Source organism: Carcharodon carcharias, chromosome 9 (assembly GCF_017639515.1).
Source record: "Carcharodon carcharias isolate sCarCar2 chromosome 9, sCarCar2.pri, whole genome shotgun sequence".
Classification (NCBI taxonomy): domain Eukaryota; kingdom Metazoa; phylum Chordata; class Chondrichthyes; order Lamniformes; family Lamnidae; genus Carcharodon; species Carcharodon carcharias.
The window spans coordinates 155,380,501-155,404,218 of record NC_054475.1 but is presented as its reverse complement, the minus strand read 5'-3'; positions in this window follow the sequence as shown (position 1 = coordinate 155,404,218).

Sequence of the window (23,718 nt, the reverse complement as noted above, 5' to 3'; positions counted from 1 at the left end):
CTACATGTGACTAACTCACAGCAATGTGGTGGACTCTGAAATAGCCTAGTAAGCCACTCATTTGTATCAAACCCCTACAAACCCTAAAAGAAGATTCATTTCCCAATTGAATGATGCTTGACCATCAGCCAAAAAGCATTTTTTCTCATTTTCAATATCCTTATAGCTGGTAAAGAGAAATGTTCAAAGGAAATGACAAAAAATCTATTTCTTTTAATGTCCTTTTAATTTTTCTCCAGGATTGCACACAATGGTGTCCTGGAGATTGATCTTCAACTCCTGGTGACTCCAGGCCAACTCTGAAGGGTTGGCAACTCTATTCCTGGCATCCTCAGTATATTACATTTCCAATTATTGTATCTCACGTGACTCAGTATCATATTTTATTTGACAATGTCCCTATGAAGTACCTTGGAGCATTTTAAAATGTTAAAGACACTATATAAATACAAGGTGTTGTTTGTTTATGTATATTTCCTGCTTCCCTTTTTTATGGTTAAATTAATCTGCTTATTGGCCTGCTATTTTTCAGTTTTGAAGATGGGTTCAGACGCAAAATTTGTCTGCTTTCTCAATAGATGCCTTTTTTAAATTAATCAAATAAGGCATTATTAGGAAAACAAAATGCACAGTGTACCCTTGGAGGTGCAACTAATAAGACAATTTAAACATGAAGTCAGATTTGAGCAAAAATAAACTGAAACATAGCGCAGAATCGTCCCAGATTTGCACTAGGTGTGGTAGTGGGTAAGGAAAACTGACCCACCAGCTGCAATGGCAGCTTCTTGTGCTGTATCGTCCTAAACCTGCCGCATGAGCTATGCATTCCCGGGAAACACGCTGTTTCGATGGTGGTAGGGGTCTCATCCTCCCGCCACTCCATCACCTCACCATTTCATCATTCCATGTGCCATATTAAAAGTGCAGCCGTATGCACACCTCTCAGTGCTTCCAGCCCAGGACTGCTGCATGGAAGACATGGCCCCAAAAGGTAAAAAGACTGCAGCTCCCTTGTAAAACGATGTGCCTTTTGGACATGGTGGAGGCCCGCCGTGATGTCTTCTACCACCACTCTGGCCACAGAATGGGCAGGAACATCACTAATCCGGCTTGGGAGGCAGTGGCAGTGGTAGTCAGCACCAATGCCCTGCAAAAGAGGACAGCCACCCGGTGCCGCAAGAAGATGAATGATCTCCTGCATTCCGCCAAGGTAAGTTACTCTTCTCATCACTCTCAACTCACACACTCACAAACCCATCACACATCCACAGGGCCCCCACTCACTGCCAGTTCAAGCAACATCACCATTCACTCTCTCACACACACTTTCATTGTCCTCATCCCATCCGTGGGACCACTCACCACCCACGCATGTCAAGCATAGTTATCATCTGACCTGGCAGGCGTCCTGCTTACCCTGTCTCTATATCCATTCATGCAGGACAAACTGGCACACATCAAGAGGGAGAGGTTGCAGAATGGTGGAGGAACGCCTGAAATCAAGGCCCTCACGGACTTTGAAAACAGAGCCATCCAGCTGTTTGGCGAGGATCTGGATCGGTCCTGTGCTGACGGTGAGGTTGGTGCTGCTCTGCCAAGTGAGGATCCAGCAGTGCAACATTCATCAGACAACCATGTTGTGAGTGATGTGTCCTGTTTCAGAGGCCACTGCCATGCACTAATTATCTCCACTTGCTTTTGCAGGCACATCTGGGAAACAGCCAACTGAGTCCACAGTCCAGGGCCTCCAATCAAGCCCCGAAGAAACCTCTGAAGAGGGATCTGAAGGCACCTTCCCTGAAGTCCCATCACAATGCTCACGTTCACCCACAACCTTCACCAGTGCAGAGACACACACCTTGGTTGGACCTAGCTTTAGAGTAGCCTCGGGATCACAATCTGGTGAGCATATCGCACTTTCTGATCCACAGCAGGTGGAGGCAGGGATTTCCCAACTTTCTGGCACTCGGAGGACTCCTAGAGGCCAGAAATTTGCTGAATCCAAGTCAGATGAGGAGCTTCTGGACTCGGTCATGTCACAGTTGCTGGAGCTGCAAAGGCAAGCTCGGGAACATCAGGAAGGGATGTCTGCTGCTCTCCTCAGATTGCAGGGCATGATGGAGGAGTCTGTCTTCAGGCTGAAGTGATAGCACTGGCATGCCAACACACCGATGCCAGCACTGGTCAGATGGTGGCCATGGAGACCTTGCTCCAGGACATCGCTCCTGTACTGCTGTGCAGGTTGAACTCCAACGCTGACGTCATAGTCGGCCTCCAACAGTGTGTACACAAGAGGGGTGTGGGCAGCTTGATCTCACTCCAGCTTCTCCTTCTCCGCAAGGAGTCAGCCAGGGGCTCTTGAGCACCCATAGGGAGGAGGATCAGCAGGTGCACACTCCAGGCCCATCCACCCAGGTGACTCCAGGAGTGTCCGGCCCATCCTAATCCCCTCTTCCTGTGACCTCAGCAGCTCCAGCTCCACAGGCCGAGGAGGGCACCACTGCCACACAGCAGGACCCCGAAATCAGGCCAGAGCCTTCCAGGTCTCAGCCCTCCAGAAGACGCCCATCAAGGTCATCACTGACAGGTTGTAGCAGTCAGCAGGTTGCCTCCACCTCTGCTATGGATGCCTGGCGAGCACCAAGACCTAATGGCAGGGTTAGGAAGGTTAAGAAGATGTAATTGCACAGCTTGGGTGTGGATATTAACCACTTGTACATAATGTTCACTATTGTAAATAAACTCTCAACAATGTCTCCCTGCCTATGTCTCCTTCTTTCTGATGAGCAGTGTTCGTGTCACTCTAATTTCTGCACAAAATAAAGGCAAGTGTCTCAGTCCAGGGCCTCTTCCTTGTGTTTTGTGCAGCCTTCAGACCAAAGTGATAGTTCAGCCTCAAAGTCCCTGGACAAATTAGTGATGCCTGTACCTCAATAGTGCTTGTTATTGCTGCCAGAATGTTGTGGGCAGGCATCACAGAGTTCCATCATTCTCTGTGTGTTATCAGCGCCTTTAAGGTGAGGCTGCCTCCATCTCTTCAGCAACTGTAACCAGTGATGCTGTGCTCCTGAAAGGGTCAGGTGCTGAAGGCGATCAAAGGATCAGTTGCTTTTAAAGTTTTATGACTGTGTCTCCATGATGTGACTCTGGTCACAGAGCACAAGCAAGCTGCCTTCAGCCAGATAGGAGTGAGAAATTCTCAGAGGCTATGTGAAGATCTATGGAGTGTCCTCACTGTGTGTCGTCATCATCCTCCTGGAATCGACCGACTGTTAGGGCCTACACTGTGTCTCCATGGCAGGGGCATTACGCAAAGGGTATGTGCACTGCCGTAAGCCGAACTGGAGTCAAACGTCCATAGGTGCAACGTGAGGATCTGTGGTGTCTCCTCACTACATGTCGTCATCATCCTCCACAAATCTAGCAGCTATGATGGCCTCCTAAGCACGCCTGCCTTGTCTGGTCAGTTTGAGGGCCTCTTTGTCATCTTAGCCTTTGAGGATCTCCTCACCCTCATCACTGTTGACATCCTCCTCATCAGAGGAGCCTCCAGCTCCTGCATCTCCTCCTCAGCTCCTCTCCCTGTTGCAGCGCCAGGTTGTAATGGGCGCAGCAGGTGACAGTGATGCATGACACCTTGTGTGGACTATATTGCAGGGCTCCAGCAGACCGGTCCAGGCACAGGAACCTCATTTTCAGCATCCCAATGGTTTGCTCCACCAAGCTGCAGCATGAGCCTCATTATACCTTCGCTCTGCTGCAGTCTGTGACGCCGCATGGGTGTCATCACCACAGGTAGTCCTTGTCCCCAGGAGCCATCCCTGCAGCTTCTGTGGACCTTGGAAGACTCCAGGGATCTGTGACTGACTGAAGATGTAGGAGTCGAGAGGAAATTGTGTGCAGACCTGCAGGATGGATTTGTGGTGGTTGCGCAACAGCTGCACATACAGTGAATGGAAGCCCTTGTGGTTGATATAGTTGACCAGTTGTTGCGAAGGAGATCTGAAAGCCACGTGAGTTCAGTTGATCACTCCCTACCCCTGTGGGAAACCTGAGATCTGGGCAAGTCCAATCATCTTGCATCCTGGCTCTCCTGATCCCTGGCAAAATGCACAAAGTTGTGTGCCCTCATGAAGGTAGCATCCATGACCTCATGGATGCATTTGTAGGTAGAGGCTTGTGATAACCCACAGAGTTCACCTGTGAAGCTCTGAAACGAGCTCCTGGCTTAAAAATTGATCATCATGGTCATTTTCACGGCCCCTGGCAGTGGATGCCCTCCATGTCCCATTGGTGCCAAATCCTGCAGTAGTTGGCAGATGTGACCAACCAGTTCCCTAGACATGTGCAGTGTTTGGTGACACTGGTTCTCAGTTATCTGCAGGAATGGAAGGCTGCGTCTATAGACCCTGGGTCTAGCGAGACAGCGACCAGTGATGGGTTGCTGTGGCTCTTCAGCAGCATGTGCAGGAGCCTCAGCTGCTCCTGCTTCCTGAGGGTGCTGCTCCTTCCTCTGCACAGCCTGGCGCCTCCATTGCCCTCTCCTCTGTTGTCTTCACTCTCATTACGCCACGAGGCACACAGCTAGGTCATCAGGCTCCATGATCCTGATGTACTCCTCCTACAGGATGAAAGAGAGAAACGCGTGGGTTGGCATGGGTATACTAAGAATCTCTCTTGGTTAAGTATGAAGGCTCCTTAACGCATCCCGGAGAATATTGGCCTCCACTTGGATGGTCAGAAATTAGTGCGCTGCATGACTGCCCAAAACCCCACCCACCTCTGCCCCACTCCACCTGACCGATTGGCGGCAGTTTTGCCCATTGGACTGCATGCTGCGCTCTCAGCTCAGGCGCAGGCATTCTCCTAACCCGCACTGCAAGGCTACACTGTTAACTTGAACAATGGGGAAGGCTAATCCAAACCAGGATGATGACATTGCAAGAGGCTGTGAGCACCTCAACAGTGACTGTTCCATGGGCAGCTTTAGCAAGGAGATTGTACAACGTGCCCAGTCGTCCAACTGTTCTGCAGTCCACTAAAATGTTCATTAGTTTGCAATCTGTGCCCAAGGGGTGAAAAGCTCTGGAGCACTTGATGGCACTCTCTGCGCTGTTTGAGTGGGCAGATAAGCTGGAGACCCGACTCCATGCGTGTCAATGTAGCTGCGTCTGAACTGTCTCAGCTGCAGAGGTTTGGTCACTTTATGCAAGGTTTCCCGAAAGCATTGCTGCTAATGCATCCCACCCACCCACACGTGCTTGTGTGCTACCTTCAACCGCATGGCAGCCCTTGCCCTCCCCCTCTCCAACGTGCCTCAACCTTGAAGTCCATCAGGCTATCTGGGTGAGCTTTAGCAATGTTATTGTGGACTCACCTCAGAGATCCCCTCAAAGTTTAACCCCCCAAGTGCACACCTTATATATGCTGTTGTGAAACACGTGGGTGTGTTGCACGCTGACATGGATGGATGATCCAGCTGGGGTGGGGATGATTCAGGCAGACTGGCCTTATAATGATATGCAGATGTATAACAATGAAGCTCCCGATATCCAATGGTGGGAAACGCAGCCTGCCATCAATGGGCTGAGCAGAGGATTGCAAGCTGATTTCACAATGTTGTGAAACTGATTTCTGGCCTTCTCGCCATATTGTTTGTTCACGCTGCTGAGTACGCCTGTTAGGGGGAAAAAAGAACAAAGGACAAAGAAAAGTACAGCACAGGAACAGGTCCTTCGGCCCTCCAAGCTGATCATATTGCCCGTCAATCTAAAACATTTTGCACTTCTGGGGTCTGTATCCCTCCATTCCCATCCTATTCATGTATTGGTCAAGCTGTCTCTTAAATCCCACTATCGTACTTGCTTCCACCATCTCTTCTGGCAGCAAATTCCAGACACTCACTACCCTCTGCTTAAAAAACTTGCCCCGCACATCTCCTCTATAGTTTTCTCTTCTCACCTCCTTCAACAAGACGTGGATTTGAAGGTAACCTAATGCCAGTCGCTCTCAAGATGACTGTAGTGCTGAATTCCAATGTCACCAGCAAGAAAGTAAATGAGAATTTATGGTAAGGGAGAATTCATTATGAGGGAATGAATTACTTAAATTAGAATATATAGGCAGGCCAGCGTAAATCAGTAAATCAACAATTAAATAGTTAAACCAGATGAACCTTATACACTCTCAAACTTTGTACACCCTCAGGGTTTGCAATCACCAGCAAGGTCCTGGGAGTTAGACTGGAGTCATAGAATGGCAATAACATAGATTATTTGTGCTCTTCAACAGATAGGGGAAGGACAGATGGTCCCGGCTTAGATAGGAAGGCAGATCTCTGCCTGGGTGAAAGTAGGGTCAGATGATGCATGTACCTTTCTACCCTTTATTACCAGAGACTTGTCAATTTAATGTAAACCTATATGTTGATAAGATTGGAATCTGGAGGATGTTCTTGTTCTTGTGACCAATAATGTATAAATATGGTGAACATTTGTAATTTATCAGAGTGCTGTCTCAAGCTGTATTGAGAAGGTGCTCCCCTTGCAATTGCTCGAATAAACAATCATAACCTGTACCTGAGTCTCCTGTGGTCCATTCATCAAAGATACCACATCAACGCCCGACGCCAGCGGGCAAGGAAAATTCTGCCCATAATCGAAATCATAATATTTTGTGCATCTATAAGGACATAAGAAATAGGAGCAGTAGGAGGTCGTACAAACCCTATAGCCTGCTCCACTTCAATAAAGTCATGATTGATCTTCCACCTCAACTCCACTTTCCTATCCTATACCCATATCCCCTTATTCCTTTAGAATCCAAAAACCTACTGATCTCAACCTTGATTTCTTGTTATTTGTTACTGGGATATGAACATCGCTGCCAAGGCTAGCATTTATTGCCCATCCATCTTGTCCTTGAGAAGATGGTGGTGAGCCATTTACTTGAACCGCTGCAGTCCATGTGCTAAAAGGACATTCCACAGTGCTTTTTGGGAGGGCGTTCCAGGATTTTGACCCAGCAACAGAGAAGGAACACTGATGTAGTGCCAAGTTAGGATGGTGAGTGACTTGGAGGGGCACTTGCATGTGCTTGTGTTCCCATGTGTCTCCTACCCTTGTCGTTCTAGGTGGTTGAGGTTGTGGGTTTGGAAGGTTCTGTCTTCTGCTGTTGGAAGAGCCTTGCCGAGTTGGCGCAGTGCATTTTGTAATTGGTAGTCACCACTGCTACTGTGCACTGCTGTGGAGGGAGTGAATGTTTAACCTGGTGGATGGGATACCAATCAAACAGTCTGCTTTACTTGGATGGTGTCGAGCTTCTTGAGTGTTGCTGGAGCTGCACTCATCCAGGCAAGTGGAAAGTATTCCATCACGCTCCTGACATGTGCCTTGTAGATGGTGAGTCAGCAGGTGAGTTACTTGCCGCAGAATTCGCAGCCTCTGACCTGTTCTTTGTCCAGTTAAGTTTCTGGTTAATGACAACCCCCAAGATATTGATAGTGAGGGATGCAGTGATGGTACTGTTGTTGAATGTCAAGGGGAGATGGTTAAATTCACTCTTGTTGGAGATGGTACTTGCCTAGCACTTGTGTGGCACAAATGTTAGTTTCCCTTATCAGCCCAAGCCTGAATCTTGTCTAGGTCTTGCTGCATGTGGACTCAGGCTGCTTCAGCATCCAAGGAGTTGCAAATTGTACTGAACACTGCGACATCATCAGCAAACATTTCCACTTCTGACCTTATGATGGAGGGAAGGTCATTGATGAAGCAAACTGAAGATGAGTGGACCTAGGGCACTGCTCATAAAGAACTCGTGCAGCGATGTCCTGGAGTTGAGATGATTGGCTTCCAACAACTACAACCATCTTCCTTTAAGCTACGTATGACTCCAACCACTGGAGAATTTCCCCCGTTTTCCATTAACCTCAATCTTGCCAGGGCTGCTTGATGCCATAGTTGGTCTAATGCTACCTTGTTGTCAAGAGCAGTCATTCTCACCTTACCTCTGGTCTTCAGAACTTTTATCCATGATTGGACCGAGGCTGTGATGGGATCAGGAGCTGAGTAACTCTGGCAGAACCCAAATTAAGCATTGGTAAGCAGGTTATTGCTGTATAAGTGCTGCTTGATAGCACTGTCAATGACATCTTCCATCAATTTGTTGATGATTGAGAGTAGACTGATGGGACGGTAATTGACCAAATTGGATTTATCCTGTTTTTGGTGGCACTTGGGCAATTTTCCACATTGACAGGTAAATGCCAATGTTATAGCTGTACTGGAAAAGCTTGACTAAGGGTACAGCTAGTTCTGAAGTACAAACCTTCAGTACTACAGCTGGAATATTGTCAGGGCCAATAGCTTTTGCTATATCCAGTTCCTTCAGCTGTTTCGTGATATCACATGGAGTGAATCAAATTGGCTGAAAATTGGCAACAATGATGGTGGAGTTCTCAGGAGGAGGCAGAGATGAGTCATCAACATGGAACATAAGGCTGAAGTTGCAAATGTTTCAGCCTTGTCTTTTGCAATGATGTGCTGGGCTCTCCCAACATTGAGGATGGAAATGTCTTTGCAGGCTCCTCCAGTTAGTTGTTTAATTGTTTGCAACCATTTAATACTGGATATGACAGGACTGCAGAGCTTTGATCTGATCTGTTGGATGTGGGGTCATTTACCTCTGTCTATTGCATGCTGCTTCTGCTGTTTAGAATGTTTTGGCATGTAGTCCTGTGTTGTAGCTTCCCAGGGTTGGCACCTCATTTTTAGGTATTCCTGGTGCTGCTTTTGGCATGCTCTCCTGCACTCCTCATTGAACAAGGGTTGGTCCTCTGGTTTGATGGATTGCAGAGTGAGGGATGTACCAGGCAATGAGGCTACAGATAGTGGCTGAGTTCAGTTCTGCTACTGCTGACAGCCCACAGCACCTCATAGATGCCCAGTTTTGAGCTGCTAGTTCTGCCCTGAATCTATCTGATTAGCATGATGGTAGTGCCACACAACATATATAGGGTGAACTCAGTGTGAAGATGATGGACTTTGCCTCCAGGAGCTCTGTGCAGTGGTTATGCTTACCAAAACTGTAACAGGCAGATATATTTGTGGAAGAGATCAAGTAGGTTTTTCCCTCTCATTGGTTCTCTAAGCTCCTGATGCAGGCTGTTGCTCCATAAGCACGAGGTCAAATCCCAGCACGGCAGCTGGGGAAATTTAACTTCATTTCATTAATAAATTAATAATGATCATGAAACTGCTAGATTGTTGCAAAAACTCATCTTGTTCAGTAATGCCCTTTAAGGAAGGAGATGTGCTGTCCCTACCTGGTCTGGCCACGTGTGACTCCAGGCCCACAGCAATGTGGTTGACTCTTAACTGCCCTCTGAAATGGTCTAGCAAGCCACTTAGTTGTATCAAACTGCTACAGAAAAGTTAAATATAAAAACAAAGCGGATGGACCATCTGATATTGTTCTAGGCACCGGGCAACCAGTCAACCCTGCAAAATCTGCCTCACTTACATCTGGGGGCTTGTGGCTCAATTATGTTTGCTAGAAGTGACATACATTCATATGTAGGCACCTGTTTTCTGCAAACGTAAGGAATATGTTCAAGCCTTGCATCTTTCTTGAATTACCCAGGAGAATGGAGAATCTATATTTCCCTGTTGCTTTCTCCATGGCAATGCCTCAGCCAATCAAATTCAATTTGCCAATCAATCAGCACCCTGTGATAGAAATTGTTGCCATTGTTTGAAATTTGGCTTTCTCATGTTGTCCTGATGAATGCAAGATGAAAAGCTTCAACAACATGTCTCTCTTTTCTGTCTATGTCCCTTTGCAGACCCTTTGCATCCTACTCACGGCTTATCATGCATGTAGCAATCAGTATTATTAGTAAACTCTGATAATGCAATCTGGCACTCTAGCCCCTGCAGTGCCCACTGGCTGTGGAAGGCCTCAAACATGTACTGCAGGCTCCCTATCCATTGCAACCCAGTCACAAACAAGGCGGACAGGCAGCAAGAGTGACTCTCCAGCATGGGTTGACTGACCTGTGTGTGTTACCAACATTTTCAGATTTTCTTCCAGATTTCCAACACCTCCAGTATTTTATTTTGTTTGTAACAATTGAGATGAAGGCAATTGGATGGACACATGGGGGAAATAAACACACAGGGTTACAAAAATAGAGTGGGGGAATGGGACCGACAAGTGAGCTGGCATAGATTCCTAACCCAAGACCTCTAACGTCTAGAAGGATAAGGGTAATAGATACAAAACAAAAACAAAAATAAAATACCTGGAAAAACTCAGCAGGGCTGACAGCATCTGCGGAGAGGAACACAGTTAACGTTTCGAGTCCGTATGACTCTTCAACAGAACTAAGGAAAAATAGAAGAGAGGTGAGTGGAAACACCACCACCTGGAAGTCCCCCTCCAAATCACTAACCACCCTGACTTGGAGGCCATTTGGTTCTTTTTTTATATTCATTCAAGGGATATGGGCTCACTGCCTGGGCCAGCATTTATTGCCCATCCCTAGTTGCCCTTGAGAAGGTGGTGGTGAGCTGCCTTCTTGAACTGCTGCAGTTCATGTGATGAATGCACATCCACAGTGCTGCTACAAAGGCAGTTGCAGGATTTTGACCCAGCAACAGCAAAGGAGCGTCGATATATTTCCAAGTCAGGATGGTGAGTGACTTGGAAGAGAACTTCCAGATGGTGGTGTTCCCATCTATCTGCTGCCCTTGTCCTTCTAGATGGTAGTGGTTGTGGGTTTGTCACATGCTGTATAAGGAGCCTTGGTGAATTCCTGCAGTGCATCTTGTAGGTGGTACACACTGCTGCTACTGTGCATCGGTGGTGGAGGGAGTGAATGTTTGTGGATATAGTACCAATCAAGTGGGCTGCTTTTTCCTGCATGGTGTCAAGCTTCCCAAGCATTATGGGAGCTGCACTCATTCAGGCAAGTGGGGAGTATTCTATCACAGTCCTGACTTGTGCCTTGTAGATGGTGGACAGGCTTTGAGGAGTGAGGAGGTGAGTTACTTGTCACAGCATTCCTAGCCTCTGACCTTAAATTATACTGGGTCCTGGTTTTATAAAAGATTTACAAGAATAATTCCGAGGATGAGAGACTTCAGTTATGTGGATAGACTGGTGAAATTGGGGCTGTTCTCCATGGAGACGAGAAGGTTGAGAGGAGATTTGTTAGATGTGTTCAAAATCATGAATGGTCTGGCTGGGATAAATGGGGAGGAACTGTTCCCATCGGCAGAAGGCCGAGAACCTGAAGATGATTAACAAAAGAACCAAAGGTGACATGAGGAAAAACTCCTTTATGCAACAAATGGTTTGGATCTGCAATGCACTGCCTGAGCATGTGGTGGAGACAGATTCAAATGCAGTTTTCAAAAGGGAACTGGATAATCTGAAGAGAAAAGATTTTACAGGGCTACATGGAAAAGATCGAGGAGCGGGACTAGCTGAGTTGCTGTTGCAGAGAACTGACACAGAGACAATTTACTGAATGGCCTCCTTCTGTGCTGTAATCATTCTATGATTCTAGTATAGATACATTCAAGGAACTTGATAAACAGATGAGGAATAAAGAAGTTGAAGGTTACCCTGATAGTGTGATCAAGAAGGGTAGGAGGGGGCTTGTGTGGAACATAAAGACCAACACAGATGGGATGGGCTAAATGGCCTGTTTCTGTGTTGTAAACTCCATGTAAAGCTGCCAGCAGGGAATATAAACACTATACTGCGTTTCCAACCTCCAGCCATCACAGCCAAGGAATTAATGTGAATCAGTCTCTCTCCCCACATTCCCTCCCCTCCCCACACTCTGTCCCCCCACACACACTCTCTCTCTCATCTCCCATTCTCTCTCTCTCTTCTCCCCAACACACATGCACTCTCTCTCTCTCCCCCCACACACAAATTCTCTCCCCCACACAGACATTCTCTCTCTCCCCCACACACATGCTTTCTCTCTCCTGCAAACACACATCTCTCTTACCTCCCACATTCTCTCTGTCCCCCCACACTCTCTCTCTCTCTTCCCTACCTCCTCATACTGCCTATCTCTCCCCCTGCCTCCTCACACTCTTTCTCTCAAGCCCCACCTCCTCACTCTCTCTCTCTCCCTCAGCTCCTCATACCCTCTCTCTCTCTCTCTCCCATCGTCTCACACTCTCTCTCTCCTCCACCTCCTCAAACTCTCTCTCACCCACCACCTCACACTCTTTTTGTCCCTCTCTTCCTCACGCTCTCTCGCTCTCCTCACCTCCTCACACACTCTCTCTCTTTCTCCCCCGCCTCCTCACACTTTCTCTCCCCCTCACCTCCTCACACCCTGACTCATCACTCACTTAACTCAGACGTCAGTGGGCCCCACTTGGGCTGCCTCACGCCACACTCAGTCTCACCTGGGCCCCTGCTTAAGCCTGCCTGGGCCCTGCTACGGCTGCCTCGCACACCTCTTGGGCTTACCTGGGCCCGCTCGGGCTCACCTGGCTCCACTCCAGCTGCCTCGCATTCCGGGCCCTGGAACTTATCTTTAAAACTTAGCTTCCCGTTCTTTGCTGCTCATCCAATCACAGGTTGGCCCCTCCCTGCATTTGCTATTGATGGGCTCAGCAGCGAATGCAAAGAGAAACCAGCCCATGATTGGATGAGCAGCTTTACAGCATTTTTCAAATATGAGTCAACAAGCTTGGCAGGCCGCATTGAGCTGGGCAAGTCTGCCTTAAATAGAAGGTGCCGGAGCGGCGCTGGGATGTGCTGTGGTAGCAGCACACCACTGCTGCAGCGCATTAATCACAAGGCACACAATCCAGTGGGTTATTTGTAAGATTGGAAGCATGAGGAAGATACCTGAAACCCAATTCCCCTCAACCCCGTCTTCTCTCTTTGCACAAGAAAAGTTGTGGAACCAAAGGAGAGAGAGAGAGAGAGAGAAGAAGGGAGGGGGCCTGCCTGAACTGAGGAACCTTACTGAGTTCGAGGAGCAGGCAGACGAGCTGGCAGGGGAGGTACTGGACCGAGCGTGTGCAGATGGAGAGGTCAGCCGGCAGCCTCCATCCATTAAGGATCTAAGCACAATGTAGTCATTTAGAAACCCAAGGACCATGCGCTCCTCCATGTTGGAGGCAATTCATGCAGCCACTCGCTCTCTCTTCACTCACTTACAGGTGTCAGCAGGAAGAGGGGGAGACCAGAAGAAGAAACTTGTCCAGTAGGTCCTCCAACCCACTGAGGACCAAGGACATTGGGGATGATTAAGTAAATGCACTTGTAGAGACATCACAGCAGTCACCTGCACTCTCCACCAGCCTAGAGACACACACCTTGGTAGATATTAGATCTAAAACAAAAACAGAATTACCTGGAAAAACTCAGCAGGTCTGGCAGCTTCGGCGGAGAAGAAAAGAGTTGAAGTTTCAAGTCCTCATGACCCTTCAACAGAACTGAGTGAATATTAGGAGAAGGGTGAAATATAAGCTGGTTTAAGGTAGTGGGGGTGGGGGTGGGGGGGGGTTGGGGGGAGAGAGAAGTGGGGGGTGGGGGTGGTTGTAGGGACAAGCAAGCAGTGATAGGAGCAGATAATCAAAAGATGTCACAGACAAAAGAACGAAGAGGTGTTGAAGGTGGTGATATTATCTAAACGAATGTGCTAATTAAGAATGGATGGTAGGGCACTCAAGGTACAGCTCTAGTGGGGGTGGGGTGGAAAGACTAGCAGGGCATAAAAGATTTAAAAATAATGGAAATAGGTGGGAAAAGAAAAATCCATATACATTTTTGGTAAAAACAAAAGGAAGGGGGTAGACAAAAGGGAGCGGGGATGGAGGAGGGAGTTCAAGATCTAAAGTTGTTGAATTCAATATTCAGTCCGGAAGGCTGTAAAGTGCCTAGTTGGAAGTATTAGATCTAGTTCAGGCAGAATCTCACACTCTGGTGGTCAGTGCACGGACTCATGTTTGCAGCAGAAGGAGGCAGAGTCAGCCAAGCTCACCGGCACTCAGAGGACTGCTGGGGAAGAGGCATCTGCAACGTCCAAGTTGGATGATGAGCCTCTGGGGCTGGGCCTCGCCCTGCACAAGATGCTGGAGATGCAGTGAGAGGCGGGGCAACATCAGGCAGAGATGGCAGAGGCCCTCAACAGAGTGGCACGTGAGACGGATGAGTCTGTCCGCCTGCTCCCTGATGAAGTGGTGCCAACCTGTGCGCACAAGGAGGTCTCCGTGGGAAGGATGGCAAATGCCATGAAGAACCTCATTCAGCAGAATGCCAAGTTTCTGTCAGAGATGCACGCAGACCTGCGCTCCATTGCTGTAGCCGTGGGTGAGATCTTGCTGTGGTTACACAAGAGATGGACAGGGCACCTCAACCTTCCTCCAGGTGCCCCTTCTTCTCAAGGATTCAGACAGGGGCCCTCAGGCACCCAAAGGAATGAGGAGCAGCTGTTGGACACCCCTGGAACCATCACTCAGGGCTCTGTGAGGGTGTCCGACTCTTTGGAATTCCCTTTGTCTGTGACCCCTTCAGCTTCATCCTCAGTGACCGCAGAGGGAGCGGCTGCCTTACAGCAGGACAGCCAAAGTAAGCCAGGGCCCTTTAGGCCTTGGGTCTCCAGAGGGCATCCACCAAGGTCATCCAAGACAACAGGGCAAACTGGTCAGCGGGCTGCCTCCACCCCATGCTGCAGATGTTGGGGGAGCACCTAGAAGAAGTGGAGGGAATGAAAGATCAAGAAGTTATGATTTCACGTGTGGTTGCATGGGTGCACTATAATTGTTAATGTTCTTACACTTCTGCAAATAAACTACACTTGTACTTTAATTAGGTCTTCTGTGGTTTAATTGTGATCTGTAGTTTCTAAGGCTCTGTGCTCACCCGCCCCATCTTCAGGGGGACACCCAGGCTGGGTCTACATACCCCCTGGAATCATGGTTGTGCAGGGAGGCAATGATCTCTCCCAGGGCCCTTGCAAGCCATGTGCAAGAAGACTCCCTGCATGCTGAGCCTTTGCCCTTCATGTGCTCATCTGTTGAAATGCCTTAAGATTGTCAATGCTGGGGTTTCCCTTCAGTTGTTCAGCTGAACTGACCTGCTGCTCCACACACCCCCGATGACCCAACTCCCATGCGGCATCTCAAGATCTCCGCCTTGATAGGCTCTGGATAGTAGCAAGTAGCCTTGGAACATGTGATTTTTAAGCTAGAGTCCAACACCTTCCAACCTACCCCCCCCCACCCCCCCCCCCACTCCCCGCCCCCCTCAACTCCCCCATGACCCACACACCCTCGCACCCATAACGATTGATCCTCCAGGTGTGACCTTTGACCTCCTCATAGTCACCCTACAACCCCCCCATCACCACCCGTCCCATGCAGGTGAATGTCCACATGCTCTACTTTCCCTAGGAGCCCATTTCTGTGACAATAGAGAAGCCCCCCCTCATCCTGCCAGTTTTACTTCCATGTCTCTTACAACAACCCTCAGCCTCCATTCATCTGTCATCACAGATCCCTCACCCTCCCATCCTACCGACTCCCACTGCCCCCTTTAACCCTCACCTTCCCTTCCCTTCAACAATTCCCTCAGTATGCCCCGCAGTTGACACCACGGACTCCTCCCTTTCCCATCTTCACCCACCCACCTGTTCACACCTGCATGCCGCCCCCATGCCTGTTCATGCCTGCACACACTACCACCGTCCGCACTCCACCACGGCCCTTCCCACCTTCCCGCCCCATAAACCACCTCAACCATTCCACAACCCCCGCAGCACCTCTCTCTTTTCCCTACCATCCCCAACCTCTCCCGCACCCCTCTAGGCCTCCACACCTGCCCCACCTCTTCATTCCTCTTCTCCCCATCTATAACCCCACCGCCAGCATAGACCATCACCACCCAAAAGTACCTCATGCAGCCGACTATCTGCAGCACAAAGATCCACATCCTGGAAGTTCCAGTAGTGAGAGTATTTGCTTTTTTAATCCATGCTTCTTAATCACAAACTTAACGAAACAGGGTCCAATCTAAACTATTAAATTAACTCTGTATCAGAGGAAACTTAGAATTACTCGTTTCCAATGTCTTTTCCCTTACAACAAGCTGCCAGAAAATGCCACCTTTGTAAATGTTGTAATAATGCTTTCAGTGAAAATACTAATTCTCCAGAACAGACTAGAGAAAAGGGTGCATTTGGGAGGTGCTACAAAAATTAAGGCATTTTATTGCAATAAAACTAGTTGGTTATCCTATGTCTTACAAGATTATGTTTTTGATATGGCACTGATCTGACTGGAAGGATTGTCTTCTTTAATTTTAGATTTACATCTGCCAATCACATTTTATTCAATTTATCTTTCTTAATTCCTTTCCATATTTCTTTTATTTTCTTCATTCGGTCCCTCTAATTTTCTTTGGTAGTTGTCCACCTCTCTATGCTGTTTTTGTTTTGACTTTCCAGCTTAGTTTTTCGGTGTCTTGGAATATGTAATCTCCAAGAATTCAAATCAAGCCCCAGTTGACGAAATGTCCCTTTTAGAATGTGAGTTGTACTCCATCAGGGTAACTTGGTCAAAAGTGATTTTCACCCCTTCCTTGGATTCACCTAGTTCTGTTGAAGGGTCATGAGGACTCGAAATGTCAACTCTTTTCTTCTCCGCCGATGCTGCCAGACCTGCTGAGTTTTTCCAGGTAATTCTGTTTTTGTTTTGGATTTCCAGCATCCGCAGTTTTTTTGTTTTCATTTTGTTAGGATGTTTCAGTGATTGTAGCTAATTTGCTGTTGGAGTCACTGTTCTTTTAATAACTTATTTTTAGCCGAGATATAAAGTTCCTTATCTCTTAACATGTCTTTTGTATTGCTAAGTTTTTTCATGCCCTTTTTTCTGCATTTGCTGCCAGATCCCTATAGACTGCACTTGTTAGCAAAGGTCAAATTTATAATACATATTCCAGTGAGATTGTTGGGAGTAAATTGCCCTGCAGATATGTGGAAGACAACATTTTTATAATTCTGTGATAACTGTGAGGGACTGCAAAGCAATTACTGCCAAGAGAGACCATAGATGGTACACACTGCTGCCACTGTGCACACTTAAAATACACCATCCATAAGTGAAGGATTTTTTAAAAATTCATTCAAAGGGTGTGGGCGTCGCTGGGTAGGCCAGCATTTATTGCCCATCCCTAATTGCCCTTGAGAAGGTGGTGGTGAGTTGCATTTTTGAACCACTGCAGTCCATGTGGTCCAGGTACACCCACAGTGCTGTTAGGGAGGGAGTTCCAGGATTTTGATCCAGTGACAATGATGGAACGGCGATATATTTCCAAGTCAGGGTGGTGTGTGATTTGGAGGGGAACTTGCAGGTGGTGGTGTTCCTATGCATCTACTGCCCTTATCCTTCTAGGTGGTAGAGGCCACATGTTTGGAACATGCTGCTAAAGGTGCCTTGCCGAAGGAATGGTTTTTGGAAAGTGCTGTTGAGTTGCTGCAGTGCATCATGTGGATGGTACACACTGCTGCCACTGTGCATCAGCAGGGGGGGAGGAGTGAGTGCTTAAGTTAATGGATGGGGTCCCAATCATGCGGATGCACAAGATCATCAAACAGGATGTCTGTGTGGCTGTTTGGCAATGTTTTGACCTCTGCTATGTCCCCAAGTAACCTTGAGTACCGGCATGTGTTGTTTATCAGTTCATTGGAAACATCTCATTGCTGCTGCCTATTTATATTTACAGGGTAGTGCAGTCCCTAACCGCACTCCCAGTTTAAAAGTCAGGTGATAGCCCACCCACAATCCCAATAGCTGCCCCACAGCAATTTAACACTGGAGCAGCATTAATTGCTTTAAGGCGAGATTTCCACCCATATATTGGGAGGAAGTCCTGCCTTAGAGAGCTGCCGACCAATCGGATGCCTGGCAGCTCTGTAGTCCCAGCAGTGCCAGCCAGGAGTGGTGGCCAGTGCTGGGACTACAGGCACTCCCACAGGCAAAAGAGCACAGTTAAGTCCAGGGTCTGGGGTCTCAGCATGGCGAGGGGGTGCAGGGTTCAAGAGACTGAGGGGGGGAGAGTTAACGGGGGAATGACCTGGTGGGAGGGTGCCTCTGATGGGCCTGCGGAGATTCCCCCCTTGCTGGTCACCAGCCCAATCAGCTAAAGCTGCTGCGCTTCCCATCTGGCATGGGCCTCCCCCTGCCACAGGTAAAATAATGGCAGGGGGTAGGATAAGGCCTTTAAGTGGCCATTAATTGACCATTTAAGGACCTCAATGAGCCCAAGGAAGGGTGGACCACCCAATACCTTCCCTGCTCTCCCTAAAATTTCAAACAGGTAAGGTTGGGTGAATAGGTGGTGGGCAGGCTGGATTTTATATGCCCCCTCACATATAAGTGTAAAAATCCAGCGTATCTTTAAGATCATGCCTGATCTTACATCTCAAGTTAAGTGGCTCCATGACTGTTTTAAAATTTAATTATATCTAATGGATATGTGGTGGACTTCCTGTTAAAGTGGAGGCTTTAGAAGCCACATGATGTAATGTTTACGAAACAGGCTCAGGATCAGTAAATTGGAAGCAGTGAAATGAAACCGCTTTCAGTTCATCTGAAAACAGGGGGTACGTTTATCAACATTGTTCTTTTAGCCTTCAAGTTGAAAGAGGAGTAAGTAAAGTCTTGTGACAGGGACAGTATAAGGAACCAATTCAATTTCTCTGTTCTAATTACTGCTCCTGCAGTAATTCTGGCCACTGGCCAGAAAACACATCGAACCTGAACAACACACTTGATAGCTGCTAAATGGATAGGACAGTTAACTTTGGAGCACATCCTGATATTTGTTTAGTTCCGTTCTGTATCTGCTTGTGCAACACAGTAATTTTGCCATGAATTGCAAGTATTTTAAATTAATAAGGACTCATGATCTTTATGCAATGCCCACTATTTTCAACTTCCTTTTCCTCTTCAATGCCATGGGATCTTTTAAGTCCATGTGACAAAAACATAAGTCCATATTTTATAATAGATTCATGATTTCAGGGCAGAAATCTTCATTGTTGACCGAGGCACTGTGCAGCCATAACTTTACCCATGATTTTTACTAGGGAACAAAATACTGACATAACCACTCTGGTTTGAGTAAGTGAACACAGAATGCACTGAACAGAGAAATGAGAAACAAATAAGCAATGCTGACAGCAAGCAGCTATAAAAAACAGAATAATTTGTCACTGGGTCAAAATCCCAGAGCTCCCTTCCTAACAACAATGTGGGTGTACCTATACCACATGTGACATTGCCACTATGTCACCATCTCCCCCATGAGGAGTCCACAGCCCATGTACATATCCCGTATGAGAGTTTGCAGTCCATGTATAGTTAGTTACCTGAAGAGGCAGTTACTTAGGGCAGAATGTTTCCCTTGTCGGGCAGACGCAGTGGGTGGTCCAGCAAGCGGCTGCAAAGCTGACTGACCCGCGATTGAGCTCTGAGCATAATTCCACGCTGGTTGGCAATTAACAACCAGCCAGCATGAAATGCGTGCTGGGACCCTCAGCGCTGCTGGGTGGGGGCAGGAGGAGCGCGAGCACTGAGGTGTGCACATGCGTGGGGGGGGGGTGTGCACTGACTGCTTCCTGAAGACACAGAGCTGCCTCAGGGAGCTGACGGATTTTAAATGCAAAAGTAAACTTTCAACATATGAGATAAACATGTCCCCACATGTGACTCAGTCACATGAAATGAGGCATGTGATAAAGGATGTTAAAAAATTTTCATTTTTTTTTTAGCAAGCACTAGAAACCTCATCCCACCCATAGATGAGGTTTTGTTAAAAATGCAAAGGCCCCGCCTGGCCTATTTGCCTGCCCGCCAACTGAATGGTTGAGTGGGCAGTGAAAAGTGCAGCTTAATTAATTACTTAGGGGCTTAATAGGCCTTTTAACTGCTGGCAGGCGTGCTGCTGCCTCTCACGTGTGCCCACCGAACAAAAGATTGCGAGAGTGAGCATTGACGCCACCGCGCACTATTTCACTCCCGTTCAGGTTGGGTGTGTGCCTGCCCACAGCATGAAAAATTCTGCCCTTAATGTTTGGCGACATTTTCGCCCCACTCTGCCAAGCTGTGGGTGTCCAGTGGGGAGAGAGGTGGATAAATTGAAGCATCGTTTCATGGGCCTGGCTAAAGCAGCAATCTGTAGGGGCCCACAGTGATCGGGGTCAGAGGGCAGAGAAGTGGGGGGATGGTCTGGCTGTCTGCCTCTGTTCCGCATTCTTGTCCAAGTCTGGGTGTCTCTAGAGAGGGAACATGTGGTGTTCACCAGTACTAAGAGCCTTCCGAGCCCACAGGGAGTGTTGGGTACATCAAATGGGCTGCAACAGTTCAAGGAGGCAGCTCACCACCACCTCCTCAAGGGCAATTAGGGATGGGCAATAAATGGTGGACTAGCCAGCGATGCCCACATTCTGTGAATTTTTTTTAAAAATTTCATTACAAGGGTTTCATGTCACCTTGACATACATTGTGCAACTTAACAAGATAAAATATATTAAGCTCATTAATAACTTTAACTTTTAAGTTAGCTTTTTTTATTATTAAATGACTCCCCTGAAACTGTGATTTAGCACCAGAGGTATTAGCAGAACTCTGCTACCTCCTTTATGAATCTGGACATTGAGGTGTGGTTAAAGTCATTAAACTGTGGGGGAGATCGCAACCCAAGCACAATTCTGTCATTTCTTGGTGATCACACACAGGCCCTTCCCAACAGAAAGCACTAAAACTGACCAGAAGCAAAAGGTCAAGTTGTTCAACCTAGCCAAGAGAGAGAAAGGCTCCTATATTTTTTCAGCTGAAATTGGTTAATTCAATGTAAAGATGGTTGGAAAGATTCTGCTCTCGTATTCTCCATGTCTCTGTGTAGCACAGTGGGCTGTGCATTTATCCACTGAGCAGCAGACACTATTTAACCTTTCTAAAATGCAAGAAGTGGAGTACTGGCAATAGATAAAAAATCAATTAAACCACAGCCAAGTTATAAAAATGAAATGCAAAAGTAACAATTCATTCTCATACACGAAGTGTCAATACAAAATTGAAGTGATATTAATAATGATTCTTAACATTTTTCCAGAGCTAAAATAATGTTTAAAATCTTTGGTATATTACAGAGCAAGCATCTATCTTCTTTTTTCTGGACATAGCTATATACCAATGCTTTTGCACACTTATGTTAATTTTCCAGTTTCTGTCTTGTTCAGAGGTGCATCTCATAGTTGGGTTTCAGCTAGAAATCCATCAGTGAAACTGGTCAGCCATTCAGTTATTGTTGGCTGCCTAGGAAGAGTTGTGAAAAGGAATCATCAATCAGAAGCTGTTTTGAAGCTACAGTTACTGATTCTGTGAGAAATGTAAACTGATGGAGTGGGAAAAAAAGGAGGCTTTGCATTTTTCCCTTCTGCATCAAAAGTACCAATTTAACTTATTTTTGTTTGTTCAGAAAATATTGTGATATTAAAACCCATCAATATGATTAACCATTAATTCACATGATTTGTAAAAGAAAAGGTCACTCACCTCCCTCTGGTTGTGTAGCTTTGGCCTCGTCCTTGACTATGACTCCACCATTAGAATCATGCAACACAAAAGGAGACTATTTGGCCCATTGCACCTATGCTGGCTCTTTGAAAGAGCCGTCCAATTTAGCTGCACACCACAGCTATTTCCCCGTCACCTCGCAAGTTAGTCCTCTCTAAGAACACATCCAATTGGCTTTTGAACAATACAATGGAATCTGATTTCACCACACTTTAAAGCAGTGCATTCCGAATCTTAACCAGTTTCAGTGTGAGGAAGTTTTTCCTCATTTCCCATCTAGCTCTTTTTTTTATTCCTTCATGGGACATGGGCAACACTGGCTAGGTCAGAATTTTTATTATCCAACCCTAATTGCCCTTGAGAAGATGGTGGTGAGCCACCTTCTTGAACCACTGCCATCCATGAAGTGTAGATTCCAGCACCCAGAGTGCTATTTGGGTGGGAGTTCCAGGATTTTCACCCAACAACAGTGAAGGAATGGCGATATAGTTCCAAATCAGGATAGTGTGTGGCTTAGAGTGGAACTTACATTTGGTGGTGTTCCCAGTCATGCACTGCCCTTGTGCTTCAAGGTGGTAGAGGCCATGAGTTTGGAAGGTGCTGTGAAAGGAGCTTTGGTGAGTTGCTGCAGGGCATCTTGTAAATGGTACACACTGCTGCCACTGTGTGTCAATGGTGCAATGACTGGATATTGCAGGTGGTGAAAGAAGTGCCAATCAAGCGGGCTGCTTTGTCCCAGATGTTGTCGAGCTTCTTGAGTGTTATTGGACCTGCACTCATCCAGGCAAGTGAAGAGTATTCCATCACATTCTTGTCTTGTGCCTTGTAGATGGTCAACCGGCTTTGGGGAGTGAGTAGATGAATTATTTGCTGCAGAATTCCCGGCCTCTGACCTGCTCTTAAGCCACAGTATTCATATGACTGGTCCTGTTCAGTTTCTGGTCAATGGTAACATCCAGTATGTTGATAGCTGGGAATTCAGTGATGGTGATGCCATTGAATGTCAAAGGAAGATGGTTAGATTCCCTCTTGTTGGAGATGGTCATTGCCTGGCACTTGTGTGGCACATATGTTACTTGCCACTTGTTAGCCCAAGCCTAGATGTTAGTCAGGTCTTGCTGCATATGGACTGCTTTATCAATTGTTTTAGATATAGAGCCCCTGGTTACTGACTTACTTGCCAGAAAAAATAATTTCTCGCTTCTTGTTGAATACCTGTATTAGGTCTCACCTGAACATTCTCTGCTGTAAGGAGGTGTGATGGAATCTATGGTTTCAAAGCCTGCATTTTTTGAGATGGTCCCATATGAAAAAGCAAAATTGGAATCTAAGAAAGGAAATTGACCCTTCTAGTTTCAAAGGAAATTAAGACTGAAACTGAGAGTTGAAACAAAACGTAAAGGGGCACTGAAACTGGTTGAAACCATATAAAAGGGCACAGAGCCATACGAGCTCAGTAAATGGTAATTTTTGTGGTTTAGTAAGGGAAGACTGAAGAAAACAGAGTCTAGAGCCGGAAGCTAAGAATCAGCAAAGATTTGGTTGTTGCAACTGTTTCTGTTACTTGAAGATAACATTGGTGGATCTATGCCATCCAGACCTTTGTAAGCAGGGTTGAGGAGATTCTGCAGATGTGTGCCATTTCTGGTGAAGACCGTGTCCGTGGAATTCGGGTTGATTGTGCCAGCTGGGGACCAGGCTAAATCCTAGAAGGAGAAGAGCTGAAATTCTTTGTGAGGAAAACAGAGTTTGAAGGACTTTGTGACTGAGCTGATGACTGCTGAGCCAATTTGTAAAATCTTTCTTAGTTGAATCTGCTATGTAATGTGTATTTTATAGTTTATAATTGACTGCACTTTGCCTGTTAATTTATGTTTAACTTGTGTTGATTCTGAATTTTAGAGTATAGGAGGTTACCTAAGATAGTATTTAGTGTTTGCTTTGTTTGACTCTTGCATAGTAAAAAAAGATCTTTTGTTTTAAGCTGTGGAACCTTGTAGCTTCATTCTTACGGTAAATTTTTTTTTATTCATTCATGGGATGTGGGCTTCGCTGGCTGGGCCAGCATTTATTGCCCATCTCTAGTTGCCCATGAGAAGGT